The sequence below is a fragment of the Antedon mediterranea genome, chromosome 4, assembly GCF_964355755.1.
Source record: "Antedon mediterranea chromosome 4, ecAntMedi1.1, whole genome shotgun sequence".
NCBI classification, from domain to species: domain Eukaryota; kingdom Metazoa; phylum Echinodermata; class Crinoidea; order Comatulida; family Antedonidae; genus Antedon; species Antedon mediterranea.
Window position 1 is genome coordinate 3,747,677 of NC_092673.1, and position 13,920 is coordinate 3,761,596.

A 13,920-nucleotide genomic window follows, 5' to 3' on the forward strand; every position below is an offset into this window, starting at 1 on the left:
AACTCAATTACGATTAATATTTTAAAATATAGTGAAATTTGATACTGTATTTGTGAGAAAATGGCGGATTGTTCCCGAGAGTCACTTGGTGGGATTATACTAGGGTACCTCCTTAGTTGTCCAGTTTAAGTTAGAGTGGGACCACTGGTCCCGTTTACTCAGCCCTTATCTTTAAAATTTGAGTGTAACTCAATTACGGTAAAACATTTTAAAATATAGTGAAAATTGATACTGTATTTGTGAGAAAATGGCGGATTTTTCCTTGGAGTCACTTGGTGGGATTATACTAGGGTACCTCCTTAGTTGTCCAGTAGAAGTTAGAGTAGGACCACTGGTCCCGTTTACTCAGCCTTCATCTTTAACGTTTGAGTGTAACTCAATTACGATTAATATTGTAAAATATAGTGAAATTTGATACTGTATTTGTGAGAAAATGGCGGATTGTTCCCGAGAGTCACTTGGTGGGATTATATTAAGGTACCTCCTTAGTTGTCCAGTATAAGTTAGAGTGGGACCACTGGTCCCGTTTACTCAGCCCTCATCTTTAACATTTGAGTGTAACTCATTTACGATTTTTAAAATATAGTGAAATTTGATACTGTATTTGTGAGAAAACGGCGGATTGTTCCTGAGAGTCACTTGGTGGGATTATACTAGGGTGACTCCTTAGTAGTCCAGTATAAGTTAGAGTGGGACCACTGGTCCCGTTTACTCAGCCCTCATCTTTTAAATTTGAGTGTAACTCATTTACGATTTTAAAAATATAGTGAAATTAGATACTGTATTTGTGAGAAAACGGCGGATTGTTCCTGGGAGTCACATGGTGGCATTATACTAAGGTACGCCCTTAGTCGTCCAGTATAAGTTAGAGTGCGACCACTGGTTCCGTTTACTCAGCCCTCATCTTTTAAATTTGAGTGTAACTCAATTACGGTAAAAATTTTTAAAATATAGTGAAAATTGATACTGTATTTGTGAGAAAATGGCGGATTGTTCCTTGGAGTCACTTGGTGGGATTATACTAGGGTACCTCCTTAGTTGTCCAGTAGAAGTTAGAGTGGGACCACTGGTCCCGTTTACTCAGCCCTCATCTTTAACGTTTGAGGGTAACTCAATTACGATTAATATTTTAAAATATAGTGAAATTTGATACTGTATTTGTGAGAAAATGGCGGATTGTTCCCGAGAGTCACTTGGTGGGATTATACTAGGGTACCTCTTTAGTTGTCCAGTTTAAGTTAGAGTGGGACCACTGGTCCCGTTTACTCAGCCCTAATCTTTAACATTTGAGTGTAACTCATTTACGATTAATATTTTAAAATGTAGTGAAATTTGATACTGTATTTGTGAGAAAATGGCAGATTGTTCCTGGGAGCCAATTGGTGGGATTATACTAGGGTACCCCCTTAGTTGTGCAGTATAAGTTAGAGTGGGACCACTGGTTCCGTTTACTCAGGCCTCATCTTTAAAATTTGAGTGTAACTCATTTACGATTTTTAAAATATAGTAAAATTTGAAACTGTATTTGTGAGAAAACGGCGGATTGTTCCTGAGAGTCACTTGGTGGGATTATACTAAGGTACCTCCTTAGTTGTCCAGTATAAGTTAGAGTGGGACCACTGGTCCCGTTTACTCAGCCCTCATCCTTAAAATTTGAGTGTAACTCATTTACGATTTTAAAAATATAGTGAAATTTGATACTGTATTTGTGAGAAAACGGCGGATTGTTCCTGGGAGTCACATGGTGGAATTATACTAAGGTACGTCCTTAGTCGTCCAGTAGAAGTTAGAGTGGGACCACTGGTCCCATTTACTCAGCCCTCATCTTTAACGTTTGAGTGTAACTCAATTACGATTAATATTTTAAAATATAGTGAAATTTGATACTGTATTTGTGAGAAAATGGCGGATTGTTCCCGAGAGTCACTTGGTGGGATTATACTAGGGTACCTCCTTAGTTGTCCAGTTTAAGTTAGAGTGGGACCACTGGTCCCGTTTACTCAGCCCTTATCTTTAAAATTTGAGTGTAACTCAATTACGGTAAAACATTTTAAAATATAGTGAAAATTGATACTGTATTTGTGAGAAAATGGCGGATTTTTCCTTGGAGTCACTTGGTGGGATTATACTAGGGTACCTCCTTAGTTGTCCAGTAGAAGTTAGAGTAGGACCACTGGTCCCGTTTACTCAGCCCTCATCTTTAACGTTTGAGTGTAACTCAATTACGATTAATATTGTAAAATATAGTGAAATTTGATACTGTATTTGTGAGAAAATGGCGGATTGTTCCCGAGAGTCACTTGGTGGGATTATACTAAGGTACCTCCTTAGTTGTCCAGTTTAAGTTAGAGTGGGACCACTGGTTCCGTTTACTCAGCCCTTATCTTTAAAATTTGAGTGTAATTCATTTACGATTAATATTTTAAAATATAGTGAAAGTTGATACTGTATTTGTGAGAAAATGGCGGATTGTTCCTGGGAGCCACTTGGTGAGATTATACTAGGGTACCCCCTTAGTTGTGCAGTATAAGTTAGAGTGGGACCACTGGTCCCGTTTACTCAGCCCTCATCTTTAAAATTTGAGTGTAACTCATTTACGATTTTTAAAATATAGTAAAATTTGAAACTGTATTTGTGAGAAAACGGCGGATTGTTCCTGAAAGTCACTTGGTGGGATTATACTAGGGTACCTCCTTAGTTGTCCAGTATAAGTTAGAGTGGGACCACTGGTCCCGTTTACTCAGCCCTCATCTTTAAAATTTGAGTGTAACTCATTTACGATTTTAAAAATATAGTGAAATTTGATACTGTATTTGTGAGAAAACGGCGGATTGTTCCTGGGAGTCACATGGTGGCATTATACTAAGGTACGTCCTTAGTCGTCCAGTATAAGTTAGAATGCGACCACTGGTTCCGTTTACTCAGCCCTCATGTTTTAAATTTGAGTGTAACTCAATTACTGTAAAAAATTTTAAAATATAGTGAAAATTGATACTGTATTTGTGAGAAAATGGCGGATTGTTCCTTGGAGTCACTTGGTGGGATTATACTAGGGTACCTCCTTAGTTGTCCAGTAGAAGTTAGAGTGGGACCACACTGGTCCCGTTTATTCAGCCCTCATCTTTAACGTTTGAGTGTAACTCAATTACGATTAATATTGTAAAATATAGTGAAATTTGATACTGTATTTGTGAGAAAATGGCGGATTGTTCCCGAGAGTCACTTGGTGGGATTATACTAGGGTACCTCCTTAGTGGTCCAGTTTAAGTTAGAGTGGGACCACTGGTCCCGTTTACTCAGCCCTTATCTTTAAAATTTGAGTGTAACTCATTTACGATTAATATTTTAAAATATAGTGAAATTTGATACTGTATTTGTGAGAAAATGGCGGATTGTTCCTGGGAGCCACTTGGTGGGATTATACTAGGGTACCCTCTTAGTTGTGCAGTATAAGTTAGAGTGGGACCACTGGTCCCGTTTACTCAGCCCTCATCTTTAAAATTTGAGTGTAACTCATTTACGATTTTTAAAATATAGTAAAATTTGAAACTGTATTTGTGAGAAAACGGCGGATTGTTCCTGAGAGTCACTTGGTGGGATTATACTAGGGTACCTCCTTAGTTGTCCAGTATAAGTTAGAGTGGGACCACTGGTCCCGTTTACTCAGCCCTCATCTTTAAAATTTGAGTGTAACTAATTTACGATTTTAAAAATATAGTGAAATTTGATACTGTATTTGTGAGAAAACGGCGGATTGTTCCTGGGAGTCAAATGGTGGCATTATACTAAGGTACGTCCTTAGTCGTCCAGTATAAGTTGGAGTGCGACCACTGGTTCCGTTTACTCAGCCCTCATCTTTTAAATTTGAGTGTAACTCAATTACGGTAAAAAAATTTAAAATATAGTGAAAATTGATACTGTATTTGTGAGAAAATGGCGGATTGTTCCTTGGAGTCACTTGGTGGAATTATACTAGGGTACCTCCTTAGTTGTCCAGTAGAAGTTAGAGTGGGACCACTGGTCCCGTTTACTCAGCCCTCATCTTTAAAATTTGAGTGTAACTCATTTACGATTTTTAAAATATAGTAAAATTTGAAACTGTATTTGTGAGAAAACGGCGGATTGTTCCTGAGAGTCACTTGGTGGGATTATAGTAGGGTACCTCCTTAGTTGTCCAGTATAAGTTAGAGTGGGACCACTGGTCCCGTTTACTCAGCCCTCATCTTTAAAATTTGAGTGTAACTCATTTACGATTTTTAAAATATAGTGAAATTTGATACTGTATTTGTGAGAAAACGGCGGATTGTTCCTGAAAGTCACTTGGTGGGATTATACTAGGGTACCCCCTTAGTCGTCCAGTATAAGTTAGAGTGGGACCACTGGTCCCGTTTACTCAGCCCTCATCTTTAAAATTTGAGTGTAACTCATTTACGATTTTTAAAATATAGTTTAGAGTGGGACCACTGGTACAAATTTCACTATATTTTATTTTTTTTATTTTTTTTATTTATTAATTTAAAAGATGAGGGCTGAGTAAACGGAACAAGTGGTACCACTCTAACTTTTACTGGACGACCAAGGAGGTACCCTAGTACAATCCCACCAAGTGACTCTCAGGAACAATCCGCCATTTTTTCACAAATACAGTTTCAAATTTCACTATATTTTAAAAATCGTAAATGAGTTACACTCAAATTTTAAAAATGAGGGCTGAGTAAACGGGACCAGTGGTCCCACTCTAACTTATACTGGACGACTAAGTGGGTACCCAAGTATAATCCCACCAAGTGACTCCCAGGAACAATCCGCCATTTTCTCACAAATACAGTATCAAATTTCACTATATTTTTAAAATCGTAAATGAGTTACACTCAAATTTTAAAGATGAGGGCTGAGTAAACCGGACCAGTGGTCCCACTCTAACTTATACTGGACGACTAAGGGGGTACCCTAGTATAATCCCACCAAGTGACTGCCAGGAACAATCCGCCATTTTCTCACAAATACAGTATCAAATTTAACTATATTTTAAAATATTAATCGTAATTGAGTTACACTCAAATTTTAAAGATAAGGGCTGAGTAAACGGGACCAGTGGTCCCACTCTAACTTAAACTGGACAACTAAGGAGGTACCCTAGTATAATCCCACCAAGTGACTCCCAGGAACAATCCGCCATTTTCTCACAAATACAGTATCAATTTTCACTATATTTTAAATGTTTTTATCGTAATTGAGTTACACTCAAATTTAAAAGATGAGGGCTGAGTAAACGGAACCAGTGGTCGCATTCTAACTTATACTGGACGACTAAGGACGTACCTTAGAGTATTATCCCACCATGTGACTCCCAGGAAAAATCCGCCGTTTTCTCACAAATACAGTATCTAATTTCTCTATATTTTTAAAATCGTAAATGAGTTACACTCTAATTTAAAAGATGAGGGCTGAGTAAACGGGAACAGTGGTCCCACTCTAACTTCTACTGGACGACTAAGGAGGCACCCTAGTATAATCCCACCAAGTGACTCTCAGGAACAATCCGCCGTTTTCTCACAAATACAGTATCAAATTTTACTATATTTTAAAAATCGTAAATGAGTTACACTCAAATTTAAAAGATGAGGGCTGAGTAAACGGGACCAGTGGTCCCACTCTAACTTATACTGGACGACTAAGGGGGTACCCTAGTATAATCCCACCAAGTGACTCTAAGGAACAATCCGCCGTTTTCTCACAAATACAGTATCAAATTTCACTATATTTTAAAAATCGTAAATGAGTTACACTCATATTTTTAAGATGAGGGCTGAGTAAACGGGACCAGTGGTCCCACTCTAACTTATACTGGACAACTAAGAAGGTACCCTACTATAATCCCACAAAGTGACTCCCAGGAACAATCCGCCATTTTCTCACAAATACAGTATCAAATTTCACTATATTTTTAAAAATCGTAAATGAGTTACACTCAAATTTTAAAGATGAGGGCTTAGTAAACGGGACCAGTGGTCCCACTATAACTTATACTGGACGGCTAAGGGTACGGTGTACCCTAGTATAATCCCACCAAGTGACTCTCAGGAACAATCCGCCGTTTTCTCACAAATACAGTTTCAAATTTCACTATAATTTAAAAATCGTAAATGAGTTACACTCAAATTTTAAAGATGAGGGCTGAGTAAACGGGACAAGTGGTCCCACTCTAACTTATACTGGACGACTAAGGGGGTACCCTAGTATAATCCCACCAAGTGACTCCAAGGAACAATCCGCCATTTTCTCACAAATACAGTATCAAATTTCACTATATTTTAAAAATCGTAAATGAGTTACACTCAAATTTTAAAGATGAGGGCTGAGTAAACCGGACCAGTGGTCCCACTCTAACTTATACTGGACGACTAAGGAGGTACCCTAGTATAATCCCACCAAGTGACTCCCAGGAACAATCCGCCATTTTCTCACAAATACAGTATCAATTTTCACTATATTTTAAATTTTTTAATCGTAATTGAGTTACACTCAAATTTAAAAGATGAGGGCTGAGTAAACGGAACCAGTGGTCGCACTCTAACTTATACTGGACGACCAAGGACGTACCTTAGTATAATCCCACCATGTGACTCCCAGGAAAAATCCGCCGTTTTCTCACAAATACAGTATCTAATTTCTCTATATTTTTAAAATCGTAAATGAGTTACACTCAAATTTAAAAGATGAGGGCTGAGTAAACGGGACCAGTGGTCCCACTCTAACTTCTACTGGACGACTAAGGAGGCACCCTAGTATAATCCCACCAAGTGACTCTCAGGAACAATCCGCCGTTTTCTCACAAATACAGTATCAAATTTTACTATATTTTAAAAATCGTAAATGAGTTACACTCAAATTTAAAAGATGAAGGCTGAGTAAACGGGACCAGTGGTCCCACTCTAACTTATACTGGACGACTAAGGGGGTACCCTAGTATAATCCCACCAAGTGACTCTAAGGAACAATCCGCCGTTTTCTCACAAATACAGTATCAAATTTCACTATATTTTAAAAATCGTAAATGAGTTACACTCAAATTTTAAAGATGAGGGCTGAGTAAACGGGACCAGTGGTCCCACTCTAACTTATACTGGATAACTAAGAAGGTACCCTAGTATAATCCCACAAAGTGACTCCCAGGAACAATCCGCCATTTTCTCACAAATACAGTATCAAATTTCACTATATTTTTTAAAATCGTAAATGAGTTACACTCAAATTTTAAAGATGAGGGCTTAGTAAACGGGACCAGTGGTCCCACTATAACTTATACTGGACGACTAAGGGTACGGTGTACCCTAGTATAATCCCACCAAGTGACTCTCAGGAACAATCCGCCGTTTTCTCACAAATACAGTTTCAAATTTCACTATATTTTAAAAATCGTAAATGAGTTACACTCAAATTTTAAAGATGAGGGCTTAGTAAACGGGACCAGTGGTCCCACTATAACTTATACTGGACGACTAAAGGGGTACCCTAGTATAATCCCACCAAGTGACTCCAAGGAACAATCCGCCATTTTCTCACAAATACAGTATCAAATTTCACTATATTTTAAAAATCGTAAATGAGTTACACTCAAATTTTAAAGATGAGGGCTGAGTAAACCGGACCAGTGGTCCCACTCTAACTAATACTGGACGACTAAGGAGGTACCCTAGTATAATCCCACCAAGTGACTCCCAGGAACAATCCGCCGTTTTCTCACAAATACAGTATCAAATTTCACTATATTTTAAAATATTAATCGTAATTGAGTTACACTAAAAAACTTTAAAGATGAGGGCTGAGTAAACGGAACCAGTGGTCGCACTCTAACTTAAACTGGACGACTAAGGACGTACCCTAGTATAATCCCACCAAGTGACTCCCAGGAACAATCCGCCATTTTCTCACAAATACAGTATCAATTTTCACTATATTTTAAAAATGTTATCGTAATTGAGTTACACTCAAATTTAAAAGATGAGGGCTGAGTAAACGGGACCAGTGGTCCCACTCTAACTTATAGTGGACGGATATTGAGGTTCCCTAGTATAATCCCACCAAGTGACTCCCAGGAACAATCCGCCATTTTCTTACAAATACAGTATCAAATTTCACTATATTTTAAAATATTAATCGTAAGTGAGTTAAACTCAAATTTAAAAGATGAGGGCTGAGTAAACGGGACCAGTGGTCCAACTCTAACTTTACTGGACCACTAAGGAGGTACCCTAGTATAATCCCACCAAGTGACTCCCAGGAACAATCGGCCATTTTCTCACAAATACAGTATCAAATTTCACTATATTTTAAAATATTAATCGTAATTGAGTTACACTCAAATTTAAGAGATGACGGTTTAGTAAACGGGGCCAGTGGTCCCACTCTAACTTATACTGGACGACTAATGACGTACCCTAGTATAATCCCACCATGTGACTCCCAGAAACAATCCGCCGTTTTCTCACAAATACAGTATCAAATTTCACTATTTTTTTAAAATCGTAAATGAGTTACACTCAAATTTAAAAGATGAGGGCTTAGAGTAAACGGGACCAGTGGTCCCACTTTAACTTATACTGGACGACTAAGGGGGTACCCTAGTATAATCCCACCAAATGACTCTCAGGAACAATCCGCCGTTTTCTCACAAATACAGTATCAAATTTCACTATATTTTTAAAATCGTAAATGAGTTACACTCAAATTTTAAAGATGAGGGCTGAGTAAACCGGACCAGTGGTCCCACTCTAACTTATACTGGACGACTAAGGGGGTACCCTAGTATAATCCCACCAAGTGACTGCCAGGAACAATCCGCCATTTTCTCACAAATACAGTATCAAATTTAACTATATTTTAAAATATTAATCGTAATTGAGTTACACTCAAATTTTAAAGATAAGGGCTGAGTAAACGGGACCAGTGGTCCCACTCTAACTTAAACTGGACAACTAAGGAGGTACCCTAGTATAATCCCACCAAGTGACTCCCAGGAACAATCCGCCATTTTCTCACAAATACAGTATCAATTTTCACTATATTTTAAATGTTTTTATCGTAATTGAGTTACACTCAAATTTAAAAGATGAGGGCTGAGTAAACGGAACCAGTGGTCGCATTCTAACTTATACTGGACGACTAAGGACGTACCTTAGAGTATTATCCCACCATGTGACTCCCAGGAAAAATCCGCCGTTTTCTCACAAATACAGTATCTAATTTCTCTATATTTTTAAAATCGTAAATGAGTTACACTCTAATTTAAAAGATGAGGGCTGAGTAAACGGGAACAGTGGTCCCACTCTAACTTCTACTGGACGACTAAGGAGGCACCCTAGTATAATCCCACCAAGTGACTCTCAGGAACAATCCGCCGTTTTCTCACAAATACAGTATCAAATTTTACTATATTTTAAAAATCGTAAATGAGTTACACTCAAATTTAAAAGATGAGGGCTGAGTAAACGGGACCAGTGGTCCCACTCTAACTTATACTGGACGACTAAGGGGGTACCCTAGTATAATCCCACCAAGTGACTCTAAGGAACAATCCGCCGTTTTCTCACAAATACAGTATCAAATTTCACTATATTTTAAAAATCGTAAATGAGTTACACTCATATTTTTAAGATGAGGGCTGAGTAAACGGGACCAGTGGTCCCACTCTAACTTATACTGGACAACTAAGAAGGTACCCTACTATAATCCCACAAAGTGACTCCCAGGAACAATCCGCCATTTTCTCACAAATACAGTATCAAATTTCACTATATTTTTAAAAATCGTAAATGAGTTACACTCAAATTTTAAAGATGAGGGCTTAGTAAACGGGACCAGTGGTCCCACTATAACTTATACTGGACGGCTAAGGGTACGGTGTACCCTAGTATAATCCCACCAAGTGACTCTCAGGAACAATCCGCCGTTTTCTCACAAATACAGTTTCAAATTTCACTATAATTTAAAAATCGTAAATGAGTTACACTCAAATTTTAAAGATGAGGGCTGAGTAAACGGGACAAGTGGTCCCACTCTAACTTATACTGGACGACTAAGGGGGTACCCTAGTATAATCCCACCAAGTGACTCCAAGGAACAATCCGCCATTTTCTCACAAATACAGTATCAAATTTCACTATATTTTAAAAATCGTAAATGAGTTACACTCAAATTTTAAAGATGAGGGCTGAGTAAACCGGACCAGTGGTCCCACTCTAACTTATACTGGACGACTAAGGAGGTACCCTAGTATAATCCCACCAAGTGACTCCCAGGAACAATCCGCCATTTTCTCACAAATACAGTATCAATTTTCACTATATTTTAAATTTTTTAATCGTAATTGAGTTACACTCAAATTTAAAAGATGAGGGCTGAGTAAACGGAACCAGTGGTCGCACTCTAACTTATACTGGACGACCAAGGACGTACCTTAGTATAATCCCACCATGTGACTCCCAGGAAAAATCCGCCGTTTTCTCACAAATACAGTATCTAATTTCTCTATATTTTTAAAATCGTAAATGAGTTACACTCAAATTTAAAAGATGAGGGCTGAGTAAACGGGACCAGTGGTCCCACTCTAACTTCTACTGGACGACTAAGGAGGCACCCTAGTATAATCCCACCAAGTGACTCTCAGGAACAATCCGCCGTTTTCTCACAAATACAGTATCAAATTTTACTATATTTTAAAAATCGTAAATGAGTTACACTCAAATTTAAAAGATGAAGGCTGAGTAAACGGGACCAGTGGTCCCACTCTAACTTATACTGGACGACTAAGGGGGTACCCTAGTATAATCCCACCAAGTGACTCTAAGGAACAATCCGCCGTTTTCTCACAAATACAGTATCAAATTTCACTATATTTTAAAAATCGTAAATGAGTTACACTCAAATTTTAAAGATGAGGGCTGAGTAAACGGGACCAGTGGTCCCACTCTAACTTATACTGGATAACTAAGAAGGTACCCTAGTATAATCCCACAAAGTGACTCCCAGGAACAATCCGCCATTTTCTCACAAATACAGTATCAAATTTCACTATATTTTTTAAAATCGTAAATGAGTTACACTCAAATTTTAAAGATGAGGGCTTAGTAAACGGGACCAGTGGTCCCACTATAACTTATACTGGACGACTAAGGGTACGGTGTACCCTAGTATAATCCCACCAAGTGACTCTCAGGAACAATCCGCCGTTTTCTCACAAATACAGTTTCAAATTTCACTATATTTTAAAAATCGTAAATGAGTTACACTCAAATTTTAAAGATGAGGGCTTAGTAAACGGGACCAGTGGTCCCACTATAACTTATACTGGACGACTAAAGGGGTACCCTAGTATAATCCCACCAAGTGACTCCAAGGAACAATCCGCCATTTTCTCACAAATACAGTATCAAATTTCACTATATTTTAAAAATCGTAAATGAGTTACACTCAAATTTTAAAGATGAGGGCTGAGTAAACCGGACCAGTGGTCCCACTCTAACTAATACTGGACGACTAAGGAGGTACCCTAGTATAATCCCACCAAGTGACTCCCAGGAACAATCCGCCGTTTTCTCACAAATACAGTATCAAATTTCACTATATTTTAAAATATTAATCGTAATTGAGTTACACTAAAAAACTTTAAAGATGAGGGCTGAGTAAACGGAACCAGTGGTCGCACTCTAACTTAAACTGGACGACTAAGGACGTACCCTAGTATAATCCCACCAAGTGACTCCCAGGAACAATCCGCCATTTTCTCACAAATACAGTATCAATTTTCACTATATTTTAAAAATGTTATCGTAATTGAGTTACACTCAAATTTAAAAGATGAGGGCTGAGTAAACGGGACCAGTGGTCCCACTCTAACTTATAGTGGACGGATATTGAGGTTCCCTAGTATAATCCCACCAAGTGACTCCCAGGAACAATCCGCCATTTTCTTACAAATACAGTATCAAATTTCACTATATTTTAAAATATTAATCGTAAGTGAGTTAAACTCAAATTTAAAAGATGAGGGCTGAGTAAACGGGACCAGTGGTCCAACTCTAACTTTACTGGACCACTAAGGAGGTACCCTAGTATAATCCCACCAAGTGACTCCCAGGAACAATCGGCCATTTTCTCACAAATACAGTATCAAATTTCACTATATTTTAAAATATTAATCGTAATTGAGTTACACTCAAATTTAAGAGATGACGGTTTAGTAAACGGGGCCAGTGGTCCCACTCTAACTTATACTGGACGACTAATGACGTACCCTAGTATAATCCCACCATGTGACTCCCAGAAACAATCCGCCGTTTTCTCACAAATACAGTATCAAATTTCACTATTTTTTTAAAATCGTAAATGAGTTACACTCAAATTTAAAAGATGAGGGCTTAGAGTAAACGGGACCAGTGGTCCCACTTTAACTTATACTGGACGACTAAGGGGGTACCCTAGTATAATCCCACCAAATGACTCTCAGGAACAATCCGCCGTTTTCTCACAAATACAGTATCAAATTTCACTATATTTTTAAAATCGTAAATGAGTTACACTCAAATTTTAAAGATGAGGGCTGAGTTAACGGGACCAGTGGTCCCACTCTAACTTATACTGGACAACTAAGGAGGTACCCTAGTATAATCCCACCAAGTGACTCCCAGGAACAATCCGCCATTTTTTCACAAATACAGTATCAAATTTCACTATATTTTTTAAATCGTAAATGAGTTACACTCAAATTTAAAAGATAAGGGCTGAGTAAACTATACCAGTGGTCCCACTCTAACTTTTCCTGTACGACTTAGGAGGCACCCTAGTATAATCCCACCAAGTGACTCTCAGGAACAATCCGCCATTTTCTCACCAATACAGTTTCAAATTTAACTATATTTTAGAAATTGTAATTGAGTTACACTCAAATTTTAAAGATGAGGGCTGAGTAAACGAGACCAGTGGTCGCACTCTAACTTATACTGGACGACTAAGGGGGTACCCTAGTATAATCCCACCAAGTGACTCCCAGGAACAATCCGCCATTTTCTCACAAATACAGTTTCAAATTTAACTATATTTTAAAAATCATAATTGAGTAACACTCAAATTTTAAAGATGAGGGCTGAGTAAACGGGACCATTGGTCCCACTCTAACTTATACTGGACGACTAAGGGGGTACCCTAGTATAATCCCACCAAGTGAATCCCAGGAACAATCTGCCGTTTTTCTCACAAATATTTAATTCCTAATACCATAAAAGCCATAAGTAACAATGAAAATGTAAAGAATGCACAAACGGCGTTTCATAGTTATTGTTGGCTGGAAAAAATAAAAGTGGGCTGGCTTATTGTTGGCTGGCTTATTGTTGGCTAGCTTGACACAAGCATTACATTCATCATATTCACAACAAAAGTGTACATGGTTTGTTTTTTTTATCAATCACAAAAGTCCATTAGAGGGCGATATATCGCTAAACAAATTGGAGGGCGCTACATAGATTTTTAATCATCCCACAATATTTATTGTGGACAGCAGCAGTTTGCAATAACTTTTTTTTCAGTAGGGCCTACAACATCTAGGCCCAGAAATAATTTTAAAATACTAAGCCTAGGCTATACTCACCTAGTCTCTAGAGGCCCTATAGTGTAGTAGTTCCGTGATATGATAGAGGCAACAAAGCCTAATAAGGTCGGCAGGCAGGGCTGGCACCTTACGTACAGACTTGTTAACTAAATTAGGCTAATACTGTAATAAATGTCCACAAAAGAAGGCTGGATTGAGTATATTAATAATTTTTGTAGTAATCCACGACAGTAGAAATTTCGCCACATATAATAAACTAATTATCGATTTAAAAACAAAGCCACATCTCACAGAGCAGACGATCGATGAACGTG

The 13,920-nt window shown here is 38.0% G+C and overlaps 1 protein-coding gene across 1 annotated transcript in view; it reads right to left on the reverse strand.

Annotated features, from left to right (window-relative positions):
• Positions 1–13,883, reverse strand: part of LOC140046333 (free fatty acid receptor 4-like) — a 34,666-nt gene extending 20,783 nt beyond the window's left edge. Inside the window, exon 1 of the mRNA XM_072090943.1 lies at positions 13,646–13,883. The gene's annotated coding sequence lies outside the window, so the exon portion shown is untranslated. The remainder of the gene's footprint in view (positions 1–13,645) is intronic.
• Positions 13,884–13,920: the final 37 nt, after the last annotated feature.